Source organism: Puma concolor, chromosome B1 (assembly GCF_028749965.1).
Source record: "Puma concolor isolate L17-30 chromosome B1, mPumCon1.1.hap2, whole genome shotgun sequence".
Taxonomy (NCBI): Eukaryota; Metazoa; Chordata; class Mammalia; order Carnivora; family Felidae; genus Puma; species Puma concolor.
In genome coordinates this window covers 102,784,833-102,798,069 of record NC_141670.1, presented here as the reverse complement: position 1 = coordinate 102,798,069, position 13,237 = coordinate 102,784,833, and the positions used below count along the sequence as shown (strand labels likewise).

The 13,237-nt window shown below is 39.4% G+C and overlaps 1 long non-coding RNA gene and 1 pseudogene across 1 annotated transcript in view; both read left to right on the top strand.

The window, feature by feature from the left end:
* Positions 1–13,237, top strand: part of LOC147581782 (uncharacterized) — a 112,591-nt gene that overhangs the window by 20,460 nt on the left and 78,894 nt on the right. The window contains exon 2 of the long non-coding RNA XR_015249760.1: positions 2,513–2,575. This is a non-coding gene — a long non-coding RNA (uncharacterized LOC147581782). The remainder of the gene's footprint in view (positions 1–2,512; positions 2,576–13,237) is intronic.
* On the top strand, positions 3,990–4,719 carry LOC112859027 (large ribosomal subunit protein uL16m pseudogene; annotated as a pseudogene).

Genomic DNA, 13,237 nt, shown 5'->3' with positions numbered 1-13,237 from the left:
GCTTAGCCACCACTACCCTGTGCTCCCTATCATCTTGGAGAAATGTGGCCTAGGAAATTGGATGACACCACTCCTCAAAAATACACTTGGCAGAGGAGATGGCAGAATAGCTCAGTAGCCCAGAGGAAGCCCCTATGCAGAGCATTTGACTCTTTTTACTACTTTGGAGGCTAGCCAAAGAAGGGCCTTGGTGCTTGTTTATAATTTATGTCTATCTAATTTCAGTGAGGTGAGGAGGCCTATAATGAATATCACATTTAGAAGATGTTTGAGAAATAAAGAAAGAAAACTAGAAACAATGCTGAGGAATACAGAAAGTGCAGGGACTGTGGCACAAGGCAATTGTCACAACTGAGCATTCCATTCAGTTCTGAATTTCCTCCTGGCTAAGGAAAAACTAGAAATATAGGAACTAATATAGTTTGCATTGCATGAAAGGAGACAATACAACTGTCCTTCAGAGATACGTAATTTCTGTAACTGGATGGAGGTATTGGCTAATACTGTGGTGTTAATCATTTTTCAACATATAAATATGTCAAATAAATGTGTTGTATACCATAAACTCACACAATGTTATACGTCAATTACATCTTAATAAAGCTGAGGCAAAATTTGAAATGTTTTCACATACATAGTTCCTGGCATAAAATTGAAAGAGGAGTTTATCCTAGAAATTCTAGACTCATAAATAAACACCAAATTGAAAGATCCAAATGCATAGTTGATTCTCTTCCATGGCAGCTTGTAGACCTGTCACTATATCTCGTTTAGTACTAGAGGTGATGAATAGTTCCCATTTGTCAGTGATTCCTAACCTCTGGTGGGACCCCTAGTGGGCCATGGAGTTATTGCAAAGTGTCCATGAATCTAGACTAGATGCATAATTTCAGGAGTGAAAAAATAATCTTTTGTGCAAGTGTACCAATATTTTTCAAAAAATATGATGACTATAACTGGTAAAATACAAAGTTATGTAAAATAACTACTGAATTCACACTAGCTTTTGGTTATTATATATTTTCTCAATCAGATTCTGCTAACAATACAAATGTTAAAACTTGGTATTACAAGTAGGTCCTTATGCTTGACAAAGTTGTAAACCATCACTGGTACAGACCGTCTAGATGGTGTTACTGCTCTGAGCAGAGAGGGCAGACTCCCCACCCCCACCCCCACTTCTTCCCCAGTCACTACTCAATAACTGTTTTTCATGTTCTGAGATGAGCTCCAAGAAAGGCACCTATGTGCTCAGATGCTCTGGGCTTTGTTCAGTAATCAGCTTTGTGGTTTTAGGAGGCCCAAAAGAACTTCAGGGCTTTCCACTCCGAGCACTTTGTTCAGGAAGCTTAAGAGACTTGTTGTGGTTTCAGAAATGACATGCTTGAAGTTTCTGGAGTTGGCACAAACTACTGCTCCTGCTCAAATGGATGGTAGGAAGAGAGGCAGCCATAGGGGCTGGCGGCCCAAAAACCGAAGCTGTGGTTGTCTCCACAGACAACAACTCTTTAGCAAGCTTGCAATTGCTCCGTACCCCTTTCATGTGGGCAAAGAAAGAACTTTATCAGACAGAGTCTCTGTTCTCTGAAACACTAGGGTGAGAGGAGAGGAAGTTGGGCAATAGATCAGGGCAGAATTTTCAACAGGGAAAATCACGTTTCTGTTGAGTTCTTCCTTATCACAGGGGCAACTCCACACCCCTGGATATGTCATGCATGCTTGCATGCTGACTGATGCTCAGACTGCAACATGAGGTCCCCCCAAGAGGAAAATGCAGAGCACTCTGAAGCTAACCTGACGTCTTAAGCCACTGTGTTCCGGATTGCCTGGCTTGGCTTGGCTATTTAAGGGCAGAGGCCAATGGCTGCAAGATTTCAAAGCTAAAATGGGCATTGCAAACCCTTGTGAGAGAAGCAAAGTTACACAGTATTTCAGCCTTGCCTTCTGCCACAGTGCCATTAAACAAGCCATCCAATCACCACCCAAGGACAAACTGCCACATTTGTTAAGGGAAACACCAAGGTCACAAACTGTACATTTTTAGTTACAACTCTAAGGGCACATATAGACATATAAATTTGAGTACCTAGCCAAAAATGTCTTTCCCATTATTTATCTTACCTCCTCAGTTGTACCACTGAAAAGTTATTTCTTTGAGTCAAGAGTGTTTTCGATCTCTTAGAATACAAACATTCTGGTGGGTATATCTGGTAGGATCAGAGGAAATGACTGGTATCGGAAGGTGGGGCAGAGTGCTGGGAAGGGGAACAGAATGTAAAAGAGAATAAAGAGTCAAGACAGATTGTGCTTACAGCTTGGAATGTTTGGAATAGAATCTGTAATCCATGGTCAGAAACTAGGTGGCTAAAAGCAAAATCACACCTGGGCAGAGCTCCAAATTCTAGCTTGAGGCCCAAATTCTCAGCTCCCCCTCCTTTCCTGCCAAGACCTTCTCCCCTCTGGCTGACTTAACCTCAAACTTCAGACTCTTTTCTTACTCCCTTTGCTCCAGCAAACCTGCCATATAATAAGCACTGAACCAAGGAAATGTTCACTCACAATCTTGACTCTTCAGGTAAGGAATTTGACTTCTGTTTTCTCTTGTAAAAGGGGGCTAGTGCCATCATGGTTCCCTGATGCTAAAATAACAAATAAAAAATGTATTTCTTTGAGTTTCTGAACTCTGGAAACATTTTTAAATGTGTACATTTAATATGGTAGTGTTCATATATATATATATATATATATATATATCCCAAAAAGCTGTTACTAAATACTTGGTGTATCTTCTAATTAATGGCCCCATAGAACTAAAAACTATATATAGGGTTTTTTTTTTTCTTTTCTCTTTCTCACAAGTTAATGTGAGGAAATTAATGTGATAATTCTTAAGAAAACAGTATATCAAGGTAGACAAAAAAAAATGCTACGGGATTTTTTCTTAGAGGGCCTGCTATCTCTTGAATGATGGTTCAAATGATTCCCAATGACATCCTGTGTAACAGACACATGACACTCTTTCCTAAAGGCACAATTTATAAGGTTGGGTTCTATTAGTGGAAAACTCTTATATCATAAAAATGTCCTGATCATTGGGGTGCCTGGATGGCTTAGTCAGTTAAGCGTCTGACTTGATTTTGCCTCAGGTCAGAGAGAAAACAAGCAGGGGAGAGGCAGAGAGAGAAGGAGAGAGAGAATCCTGAGCAGGCTCTGCCCTGTCATCTTAGAGCCTGACATGGGGCTCGATCCCACAAACCGTGTGATCATGACCTGAGCCAAAACCAGGAGTAGGACATTTAACCAACTGAGCTATTCAGGTACCCTATGGAGTTCTTAGTTACTCCAAGACTTGTTAAGGTATGGTGACTGCTTTAGTAATGAAGGCTTTTGGGCTCCTGGCAGATGAAGAAAGGGGAAGATTTGGGTACAAACCAACCATGTGGTACCTCTCCATGATACCAGGTGAATGGCTCCAGCTCTTCTTCCTGGTCTATTCTTTAGAAAATTTTTATATAGGAGGTATTTTCTCTCAAGTATTAGACTTCAGGATACATGGTGTCAGGGCCCCTGGGGTTCTGACTATGGTCAGTATTTTCAGATTCCAAGAATCTGACTTTCTCAAAGTTAGGTGTAAAATCTCGGCAATCAGGATTCAAACTTAGAACCACTGGCCTGTGTCCTCTGGGGATAAACATATTTTTGCAGCCAAGTAGGGATATTAAATATTAGATATTGAATTAGACATTCAACAAATATTTGTTGAAAAACTACTATGTGCCAAGTTCTATACTAGGCATGAGATATGCAAAGATGAATACATGCTCTTACAAACTAATAGGAAAATATGATAAGGACATGATCTAGAAGTTCACAGAAGGTAATTCCAAATGGTCAATAAACACCTTAAATGTGTGTGATTCACTAACAATTAAAAATATGTAAGTTTAGAGTCACTATGGGGAGCCCGGTGCTGCTAGATGCAGGTGACCATGTGGCAGCTGCTGGCTCGAGCCAGTGGGCCACTCCTGTGAGTGCCGCTGTCAGATATTTGGGCAGCCCCACCTGCCAGTGCTGGACTATGGATGCTGCTCCTGGTGCCAACTCTTGAGGATGTTTCCATTCTTGAAAAGCCCAAGCTTAAATTTGTTGAAAGGGCAACATCTGTGTGTGCCAAAAGTGAGAGGAGAACTTAAAAACGACATATGAGGACCTTCTACTGAAGCTACTGAGTTCACAGAAAGCAGTTGTGCAATCTTGGCACTGGGTGGTGGTCACCTCCATTGGAGCCATTTTGAAATGATGCACCTGACAAAGTACTGCTCTGTGGACCCCAAGAACATATTTGCCTTATGAAGAGTACTAGCCCCTTTTCAGCCCATCACCTGCAAGGGTATGACACACATGGGAGCCAAAGGTGCCATTGATCATTACATGACTGGCCCATAATAGAGATGGGTGGGCATTGTGAATTCAAAGAGGTACAAGGCTTACTTGACCAGGTGCCCACAAGTTGCCCTTCTGAGCAAAGGCCAGGAGTGTGTGACTCTAGAGAAGATGTGGAAAGATCAAGAGGAATGAGAACAGAACAACTAAAACCCCTGGACCTTTGAGCGTATAGCCACTGCCAATGTGCTGGGGATATGGAAAGTCCTGAGCCCCTATAACTTGACCCAGAAGGCGCAGTTCTGGGGCAAGTCCTATATGCCTGAACATGTGTAGTGAGAATGTGAGAAATAAATGTACGAAGGCTACTGAGAGAGAAAGAATCTACATCTTTAATACCCTCAGCCTACCCTTAAAGTCTTTGGGTAGCTCTAATGTCTAACCAAGGTGCAATATATGAGTAAATGATTTCTGAAAATTTGTACAACATATGTGGATTTTTTTATATCTTTTTCAAGTTTTTATTTAAGTTCCAGTTCATTAACATGCAGTGTAATATTAGTTTCAGGTATAGAATTTAGTGATTCGCCACTTTCATACAATACACAGTGCTCATCGCAAGTGCACTTAATCCCCATCACCTATTTAACCCATCCCCCCTGCCCACCTCCCCTCCAGCAACCCTTGGTTTGTTGTCTATAGTTAAGAGTCTGTTTTCTGATTTGCCTCTCTCTTTCCCCCTATGTTCATCTGCTTTGTTTCTCAAATTCCACATATGAGTGAAGTCATATGGTATTTATCTTTCCCTGACTAATTTATTTCTAGCATAATACTCACTAGCTCCATCCACATCATTAAAAATGGCAAGATTTCATTCTTTTTGATGGCTGAATAATATTCCAGTGTGTGTGTGTGTGTGTGTGTGTGTGTGTGTGTGTGTGTGCATGTCACATCTTCTTTATCCATTCATCAGTCAATGGACATTTGGGCTTTTTGCATAATTTGACTATTGTTGATAATGCTGCTATAAATATTGGGGTATATGTATCCCTTTGAATCAGTATTTTTGTATCCTTTGGGTAAACACTTACTAGTGCAATTGCTGGATCATAGGATAGTTCTGTTTTTAACTTTTGGAGGAAACTCCATACTGTTTTCCAGAGTGGCTGCACCAGTTTGCATCCCCACCAACAGTATAAGAAGGTTCCCTAGGGGCGCCTGGGTGGCGCAGTCGGTTAAGCGTCCGACTTCAACCAGGTCACGATCTCGCGCTCCGTGAGTTCGAGCCCCGCGTCGGGCTCTGGGCTGATGGCTCAGAGCCTGGAGCCTGTTTCCGATTCTGTGTCTCCCTCTCTCTCTGCCCTTCCCCCGTTCATGCTCTGTCTCTCTCTGTCCCAAAAATAAATAAATGTTGAAAAAAAAAAAAATTTATAAGAAGGTTCCCCTTTCTCCATATCCTCACCAACACCTGTTGTTTTTTTGTGTTGTTAATTTTAGCCATTCTGACAAGTGTAATGTGATATCTCATTGTAGTTTTGATTTGTATTTCCCTCATGATGAGTGATGTTGAGCATCTTCTCATGTCCCAAAAGAAGAAGAGAGAAAAGGGGGTGGAAGGTTTATTTGAGGAAATTATAGCTGAAAAGTTCCCTAATCTAGAGAAGGAAACAGACACCCAAATCCAGGAGGCACAGAGAACTCTCATCAAAATCAACAAAAGCAGGCTACCCAAGACATGTTGTAGGTAAATTTTCAAAATATAGTGATAAAGAAAAAATCCTAAAAGCAGCTAGATTAAAGAAGTCCCTAACTTACAAGGGAAGACCAATAGGGCTAGCAGCAATATCTCCATAGAAAAATGGCAAGCCAGAAGGGCTTGAATTCAATGTGCTGAATGGAAAAAATCTGCAGCCAAGAATACTCTGTCCAGGAAGGCTATCATTCAGAATAGGAGAGATAAAGAATTTCCCAAATAAAAACTAAAGGAGTTTGTGACCACTTAGCCAGCCCTGCAAGAAATATTAAAGGGGACTCTTTGAGTGGAAAGGAAATACCAAAAGCAACAAAGACTAGAAAGGAACAGAGAAAATCTCCAGAAATAATGACAAAACAAGTAATAAGATGGCACTAAATACATATCTATCAATAATTACTCTGAATGTAAATGGACTAAATGCTCCAATCAAAAGACATAGGGTATCAGATGGATTAAAAAAACAAAACAAAACACAAGACCCATCTATATGCTACCTGCAAGAGACTCATTTTAGACCTAAAGAAACCTGCAGATTGAAAGTGAGAGAATGGAGAACCATCTATCATGCAAATGAATGTCAAAAGAAAGCCAAAGTAGCAATATCAGACAAACAAGACATTAAACCAAAGACTGCAATAAGAGATGAAGAAAGGCATTATATCATAATAAAGGGGACTATCCAAGGATACATAACAATTGTAAATATTTATGCCCCCAACTTGAAACAACTCAAATATATAAAACAATTTATATCTGTTGATTTTTTAAAGTGCATTATATTTACATTAAATAGAATTTGAAAATTACCTCAGGAAAAAAATAAGTTAAAATAAGAAGTCATTTCACTCACATGAGGACTTTAAGAGACAAAACAGATGAACATAAGGGAAGGGAAACAAAAATAATATAAAAACAAGGAGGGGCACAAAACAAAAGAGACTCATAAATATGGAGAACAAACTGAGGGTTACTGGAGGGGTTGTGGGAGGAGGGATGGACTAAATGCGTAAGGGACACTAAGGAATTGACTCCTGAAATCATTGTTGCACTATATGCTAACTAATGAGAAGTCATTTTTCATTTTATTTTTTTTATCTGTTTGACAAAGGCTAAAAATAATGGTTATATCCAGTGTTAGAAAGAGTGTGGATAACTTTCCTATACTGTTGATGAAATACCACTTTTCTAGAGGAGTTTGTCAGTATGTATCAAAATAAAAATGTTTATCTTAACCTGATAATTCCCATTTTGGAAATGTAAATAAAGGCTGTAATACAAAAGCTCAAAGATGTGTATTCAGATTTTCATTGGGGTATTTTTTATAATAGTGGTTTCATATAAGTCTTATTTACAGTAGTATTAAGTAATTTACAGTATATCCTTTCTGTGGATTGCAGTGCAGTTGATTATGTATTCCTATGTTGTTAGGTATCCATAATATATCATCAAGTGAAAATAACAGAATACTAGAAACAAGCTCATCCTATTTCTGTTTTTAAAAAATATACATACTTATACACATACTAAGAAATTAAGAAAGATCCTCCAAGATGATTAACATGGACTGATCTTTCATATATTTTTTAGGCTTCTCTGTAGTTCTCTAATTTTTTTGCAATGAGCTTTAGTTACTTTTATTATATGCAAAAAAAGTATTGAAATATAAATATCAAACACTCTTTCCTCAAAGATATCACGTTTGTATACACAGGCAAAATTTTTCAAGCTGCAGTAAAAGTAGTTTAATAATTCTAGAATTGGCAGAATTGGCAGAGCTAAGTTGTAAGTTCACCTCTCTTTTCAAAGCCCAGTTCCAGGAAGGGGATCCAGACAAGTCTTACTTTCTTGTCCTTCAGTGAGCCAGCCTCTCCAGTCCTTTTCTCAGCATTTTCCTGCTTATGGTAAATCAGGTCCAGGTGATGTCATTTTCTTGAGCAGGAGCAGAACTAAAATTAATTAGGAGGTTCCTAAGTTCCAAGCACTCTGTTGGACACTTACATATTCTCTACTGGTAAGGTGTTAATAAAGTAACTGGCCTCAAATTAACAGGGCCATGATTCAAATCTAGTCCTCTGATTCCAAAAGCCATGCTATTTCCATGGGTTCCTCTGTGTCTACTTTTGTGTATTTGTGTGTTCATCAACGTATAGATTCTTGCTTTAGTGTGAAATAGTTTGTGCCTATATACCTGCACTTAATTGGGTCTTCCTTAGAAGAGGCCTATAGTGGGAACAATTCTCTCATGCCCTAGCCTTTTTAACTGGCTAGAGACCTGCACACTCCAACCACCTACCCATCCATCCGTCCATCTATCCATCCATCCATCCATCCATCCATCCATCATCTCCATTTATCCATCCTCCCATCTAGTATTTGTTAAGAGCAAATAGCTTACAGTTTAAAAGCATGGTCCATAGAACCAAATTGGCTGGGTTCAAATCATAACTCTACCATTTACCAACTATGAGACCATGGACAAATCACTTAAATACTTGTGCCTCCTTTTTCTGTAAACTGGGGATAATAACAGTACTTACCTCACAATATTGTGCACATTAAATTAATCAATCTAAAGTACTTAGAGTCATGCCTGGAATATAATAAATACATTTCCATAATGATTAATATCATGTGCCAGGCACTGGACTTGATAGTAAATTTCGAAATGGAACAAAATAGGTTTTCTGCCTTGAAGACTAGCTTATAGTCTAGGGGCAGAGACAGGCACACCTATGGCCATAAACACAGAGTTCTTTGGGGGCAGCACTGGAGAGGGTTGGCATCAAGGAGGCTTGCCAAGGAAGAGATTGTCTAATCTGAAGTCAACCAGTTAAAGGTTGAAGAAGACCTTGTTAAATCTGAAGTCAACCAGTTAAAGGCAGGGAAAGGCAAGAGTGTGTGGCAAGCTTGAGGTACCCAAGTGGTTCAGAACAACTGAGGGGCAGAATGCCAGAGGGGTGTGGGAGAGATGGAGCAGGAGAGGGGAGGTTAGCTGGCTCTTGCTCTCTGTCAACTTTTATAGAAGTTCTTTAAATTTTGTGGAGCTGACTACAGCCCTTCCCCTTGACTTGCATTTAAACCTTTTTTGCCTGTTATTGCCCTTAATTAATAACAACACATCAGACCTGAAAGATAAGGTTGGAGGTCATGGGTAAAAGCTCTCCTTTCATCATGCTTTCAGTTTCTGGGGTGAAATGACTGAGTGTTTCAGCTATGCCAGTGTCTGGAAACTTTATCACATTTATAGGCTCAGACTGTGGAAGTGGGATTAACAGCTTTGAGGAAAAGTGACTCCCCCAGCCATCATTTGACAGACTTTTTGGGACCAGCTGTCTCCCAGTACAGAGAACAAGGACATATACTGGGCCCACACTCCTGCCTTCAGTGGAAATCATAGCGTGCCTGGTAGACTGGCCAGTTTTATTTTACAGTTCTTATATTGTCTTTCTCAACAATAATTATCTACCAAGAAAAGAACTTGAATGCTGAAATTCCCACTAACCAGGATTTTATAACTGTCTTGACTATTCTCAAGTATACTATTCTCCCTCTATTTCTTTGTTTGCCTTGAAGTATCAAGTATTAAAGTGTTTTTTATTAATCATTTTTGTATTTAAATTTTTTAAATATTGGGGTGCCTCAGCGGCTCAGTCGGTTAAGTGTCCGACTTCGGTTCAGGTCATGATCTCGTGGTTTGTGAGTTGGAGCCCCATGTTGGGCTCTGCGCTACCAGCTCAGAGCCTGGAGCCTGCTTCGGATTCTGTGTCTTCCTCACTCTCTGCCCTTCCCCCATTTGTGTGCTCTGTCTCTCTCTCTCTCTCTCTCTCTCTCTCTCTCAAAAATAATTAAATAAAATATTAAGTAAAAATTTTTTTAAAAATTTAATGTTTATTTTTATTTTAGAGAGAGAGAGAGAAAGCGACAAAGCATGAGCAGGGGAGGGGCAGAGAGAAGATAGAATGCGAAGCAGGCTCCAGGCTCTGAGCTGTCAGCACAGAGCCTAACACAGGGCTTGAACTCACAGACAGAGATCATCACCTGAGCTGAAGTTGTACACTTAATTGACTGAGACACCCAAGCACCTCATTATTAATCTGTTTTAACTAATGCCTGTTCACAAAAATTATGTATTCTTAATTTTTGTCTTTAATCAGTGCATTTTCTCAGTGAAATATGTGTCTCTCTTTCAATTTTGAGATTCTCTTTGAAAGTAATGTAAAGGAATGCATGGGTGGTTCAGTTGATTAAGCAACCAACTTCAGCTCAGGTCATGATCTCACAGTCCTTGAGTTGGAGCCCCACTTCAGGCTCTGTGCTGAGGGCTCAGAGCCTGGAACCTGCTTCAGATTCTGTGTCTCCCTCTCTCTCTGCCCCTCCACTGCTCACACTCTGTGTTGCTGTCTCTCAAAAATAAACATTTAAAAAATTAAAAAAAAAAAAAAAAAGTAACGTAAAGATGCTTGCAGGGTACCTGAGTGGCTCGTTTGGTTAAATGTCCAACCCTTCATTTCATCTCAGGTCATGATTTTATGGTTGTGAGGTCAAGCCAGTGTTGGGCTCTGTGCTGAGCTTGGAGCCTGGTTAAGATTCTCTCTCTCCCTCTCCCTCTGCCCCTCCCCTGCTTGCTCTCTCTCTCTCTCTCTCTCTCTCTCTCTCTCTAAAAAAAGAAAAAAAAATGCTCACTGGACTGGTTACCAGTTTCCAGAGAAGGTTCAAACCTCATTACCTGTATCTTCAAGAGCATTTCTGTAGGTCTGTCATAACATCTTCAGTGTTTCTCTGTCGGCTTCTGCTTGCTTTCTGTTTTTTGGTGTAACATCCTCCGTAGGGTATTTTTGGCAACAGGGCTTGTCTGAATCAGTCTCCCTTTCATTTCTGAGGCAAACCAGTGATTCATCTTTGTTACAGGATTTCACAAACACTGCTATACTGTTTTGTATCATTAAGATTTGACTTAGGGAAACAGATCAAGGAGAATTATCTCACGGGCATTCAACTTTCCAGTTATGTCTTCACTGTTGCTCCTGTCAACAGTACCCGGAAGAGTGTGAATGCAGGTGAAAGTCTCCTGGACCTGATTTTAATGCCACCCCTGCTCAGGAGGCCACAGAATGTGTGGAGGAAGAAAGTGGAAATTGCAAGTGCATTAAAGAGTAATAAAATTATGTGTGTCCCGATGTACTATACTGAGGACATAGGATCTCCTATATTGTATTCCTGCCAAAAGGATGTAGTTTAATGATGATGGAAATAATCAGGCACATCCAAATTGTGAGATATTTTGCAAAACAGCTAGCTTAGGATTTTCAAAAAATGTCAGTGTAATGAAAAACAAATGATTGGGGAATTATCCTAGATTAGTTCTCAAAATGTGCCAGCAGCATCAGCATCACCTAAGAATTTATTGGAAATGCGGAATCTCAGCACAGCCTCCCTACCAGACTCAGAATCAGAATTTGGATTTTAACAAGGACGCCCAGGTGATTTGTGAGCACATTCAATTCTAAGAAGCTCTGACCTAATGTACAATTCATACTCAAATTTCCCCAGATGACCCAGTAATATCCCTTTTGGCTATTTCCCAATCCACCCAACTCCATATTTGAACCTAATCAAGTATCACACAGTGCATTTTGTTCTTAGATCTCTTTACCTTTTAATCTAGAACTGTGGCGCTCAAACTTTAGCATGCATCAGAATCACTTGGAGGGTTTGTTAAAAAACAGTTTGCTATCTCCTAAGGTGAAGGGAAAAAAAGCAAAAGTAAACTGTTGGGACTACTCCAAAATAAAAAGCTTTTGCACAGCAAAGGAAACCGTCAACAAAACAATGGGAGAAGATATTTGCAAATGGTATATCCAGTAACAGGTTAATATTCAAAATATATAAAGAACTTACACAACTCAACACACACACACACACAAAAAAAAAATCTCATTAAAAGATGGGCAGAGGACCTGAAAAGGTATTTTTCCAAAGAAGATATACAGATGGCCAACATGCATGTGAAAGATGCTTAACATCACTAATCATCAGGGAAATGCTAATCCAAACTACAAGGAGATACCACCTTACACCTGTTAGAATGATTAAAATCAAAAAGACAAGAAATAAGACATGTTAACAAGGATGTGGAAGAAAAGGAATACCCACACTGTTGGCAAGAATGTAAATTGGTATAGTCACTGTGGAAAACAGTATGGAGGTTTCTCCAAAACTTAAAAATAGAAATACCAGGGCACCTCAGTGGCTCAGTTGGTTAAGTGTCTGACTCTTGATTTCAGCTCAGGTAATGATCTCACGGTTCATGGGATCAAACCCCACATTGGGCTGTGTGCTGACAGCACATAGCCTGCTTGGGATTTTCTCTCTCTCTCTCCCCCTTCCCCACTCTCTCTGTCTCTCTGCCTCTCAGTAAATAAACTTTAAAAAATAGAAATACCATGTGATCCAATAATTCCACTGTTGGATATTTACCCAAAGAACACAAAAACACTAATTTGAAAAAAATATATATGCACCCCTATATCTATTGCAGCATTATTTACAATAGCCAACATATGGAAGCAAATTAAATGTCCATTGATAACTGAATGGATAAAGAATATTTGGTATATATATGCAATGGAATATTACACAACCATAAATATATGAGATCATGCCATTTGAGACATGGAAAGACTTAGAGGGTATTATGCTAAGTGAAATAAGTCAGACTGGGAAAGACAAATACTGTATGGTTCCACTCATATTTAGAAACTAAAAAAGTAAAAGCAAATTAATAAACAAAAACCAGAATCAGACCCATAAATACAGAGAACAAACTGATGGTTGCCAGAGGGGAGAGGATAGGAAGAAGGGCAAAATGGGTGATGGGGAGTGGAAGATACAGGCTTCCATTCATAGAATGAATAAGATGGGAATAAAAGGCACAATATAGGGAATCTAGTCAGTGATCTTGTAACAACATTATATGGTGACAGATCATAGCTACACTTGTGGTGAACATAGCATAATGTATATACTTGTCAAATAACTATGTTGTATGCCTGAAACTAATGTAACATTATGTGTCAACTATACTCAAATAAAAAATAA